This window comes from Ixodes scapularis, unplaced genomic scaffold, assembly GCF_016920785.2.
Source record: "Ixodes scapularis isolate PalLabHiFi unplaced genomic scaffold, ASM1692078v2 PGA_scaffold5__190_contigs__length_132052651, whole genome shotgun sequence".
Lineage (NCBI taxonomy): Eukaryota > Metazoa > Arthropoda > Arachnida > Ixodida > Ixodidae > Ixodes > Ixodes scapularis.
In genome coordinates this window covers 8,039,588-8,042,381 of record NW_024609880.1, presented here as the reverse complement: position 1 = coordinate 8,042,381, position 2,794 = coordinate 8,039,588, and positions in this window count along the sequence as shown.

The window sequence follows — 2,794 nt, the reverse complement described above, 5'->3', positions numbered from 1 at the left end:
CGTGATATGAATAGTAGTAATGCACCGCTCTAAAGTGTTATTGAGAAAGGCTAAAGTGTTACTATTTTCCACTGTTCATGATTTCCAGGAAAAGAAAAGTACGGTTTATTAATATTTATCCGCTTTTTAAGCACTTGTAATAAAAAGTCTCCTGTTTTTTGGGTGTCGATGGTCACAGTACTCTGAATAAACGAAGGACGTAGAGATTAAATAGCATGTGATCTCCGCTCCGTAGTTAATAAAATTGCAGCAATAGCTGAAAAGACTGAAAAATAAAAAAAATAAAAAAATCACAAAACCAAGATCGAGTACATACTAAACCACGACCTACATTTCTTAAGTTGTCAGTTACTGGATAAAAGAAGGAGCACACCGGAACGACGCTGGCTAACGCCATGTTTATTGGAAATTCCATACGTCCACAGTGTCTCGCGGAGGCACGTGCTCATCTAACCACATATCTAACCATGGATAATTACATATTTGTGTGTGGGCATACCACGCAGTAAAAACAGCATTAGATAATACCAAATGTTAGCTCGTTTAAACCAGCAGCGTCACAAGTGAAGATGTAATAAGGTGAGAGAGGAAACGCGTATTAAAAAAGGCGATTAGTCACTGTTGAAGAATTGCAGCTCCCTCCTCGTGAAATGCACAGCGGCGACACTGATACGGTCATCTTGTTCGCAGACCTTTTTCATGGCAAACGCCACCAGGCTGTGCTGCAATCTTTTACGTCCCAGAGAACTTCCGGTTCTTAAGAGACTATTTTTGGCTAAATTACCGATCCCTCTGCAAAAGCTATTCAAGTTCTCAGATTTAACTAAAACTAAACACGTGTAAAGAATTTTTTTTTACCGTTGTAGATCCCATTTTAGTAATTTAGCACGCGCAGACAGGCATAAAACATCGATTTATGATCGCCGGAACGGGTTATGGCATAACGGGCCGGGTAAAGGCACTGTAATTGCCATACTTAAGGAATCGAACCCGTAGTTTCACGGTGGCCCTCACGCGCAATCTTTCTAAAGCTATAAATCACGATGGTACCCAGTGCTGCTGATTTGAATATAATTGTCGTGAGGTGAGCGAAATTACAGAATAAATGCTCGCGCAGTGGTTAGTTTGCTTTGGAGGAAGATTTTTTTTCTTTTTTTTTGATACGAGACGTACGCTTGCACAATCACAGCACTTTAAAACTGGAAATAGATGACGGAATACACGATGGATGATTCCAAAAATTCCGGCAGTAATGTTATAATTTTGGAGACTCTAAATCCGCAGTGCCACTGCAAATACAACATACAAAACATGGTCTGTCGAGACTGTGTGAGGCGTGTTTGTTTCTTCCATGGAGGGGAGTTCTTGTCAGATTGTTCATAAAAAAACAGTCTGCAAACACGTTCGAAGCAAGCATAGGTATGTAGAAAACGTGCTTAAAAAAGGCGTATACGTGGAGCAATCGGTCAGTCTGTTTGTCTGCAGCTTTAGGGTGAAAGAAGTTTCGCGCGTTCTCGCTCAAAATACGTCTTCCTTGCGAACAACGAGTCACTTCCGCCAGCGGGTGTGGAACTCCTCGGAATGTTTCTGAAAACCATTCCTCGCGGTCTCCCTGAGTTCAACTAGCGCTGCGTTCTTCGTTTTTGCGCTCAAATGTGCGCATCTCTAAAGTTGTAGAGAAAGACAGACGAAAAGCGACTACGTCTGACGAATTCCAAAATCGAGCTGAATTGGCTGTTTTATTCCACGCGATATTCTTCTTTTGTCAGTAGCTATCGCCACATAGCCTCCCTCTCCCCCCCCCCCCCCCCCCCCCCCCCCCTTTTGGAGACGGAGTCGTCCCAGTGAACTGTCCTGGAGTGTTTGATCGCGGGTCGCGAGTGCTACTCTGGAGCTCGAGGTAGCTTGCACGCTGGGAAGATCAGCCGGCTGAGCGATCGTGTCGCTCTCAACAAACGCCGGCATGAGGCGATCAACGGACACGACCTTGTTGCGGCCATTAACCCGCAGCGTGAATGTTTTTTTCGTCGCGTGCCACGAAGAGGTGGGGACCAGTGTAAGGTGGCTGAAGCGAACGGCGGACGCTGTAGAAGCGCGAAAACACGTAGCTACCGTTTTGCAGGTCGTGATGGAAGAAAGAAAGCTTGCTCTGCCATGTACGCGTCGGTGTAACGCGCACGTCACCGAACAGACGGGCTAAGTCCTCCACGTAAGGCAATCCTGCAGTAATCGTGGGGCCGCCAGGGATGGTAGGGCTGACCAATTCCGCTGGGAGGTGCAGCGATGTTCGATAAACTAAATGTGATGCGGCACATCCGAGGTCTTCCTTTATGACTGTGCGACACCCTAGGAGAATGATGGATAGAGACGTGGTTCATTTATCTGGTTTGACGTGGGCCATGAAGGACGCTTTGAGTAGGCGATGGAACCGCTCCACCAAACCATTTGCCTGCGGTAGGTAGGCTATGGTCTTCAGGTGAGCGATGCCAAGAAGAATTGTCAAGATTTCGAAAAGGGCGGACTTGAATTCGGCGTCCGCGATCGGTCACAATTTCGACGTGAACTCCAAAGCGGGAGATCCAGGTGGACAGAAGCGCAGAGGCGACAGTCTCGGCAGTGATGTCTTTGATGGGACAAGCCTCCGGCCAGCACGTGAACCTGCCGATGGCGGTTAGGAGGTAGCGGTAGCCCTGCGAGGACGGTAAGGGTCCGACGAGATCCACGTGGATGGTGGCAAAGCGGGTGTCGGGGAGTGCAAACTTTGCCAGAGGCGTGACGGCTTGATGGGACACCT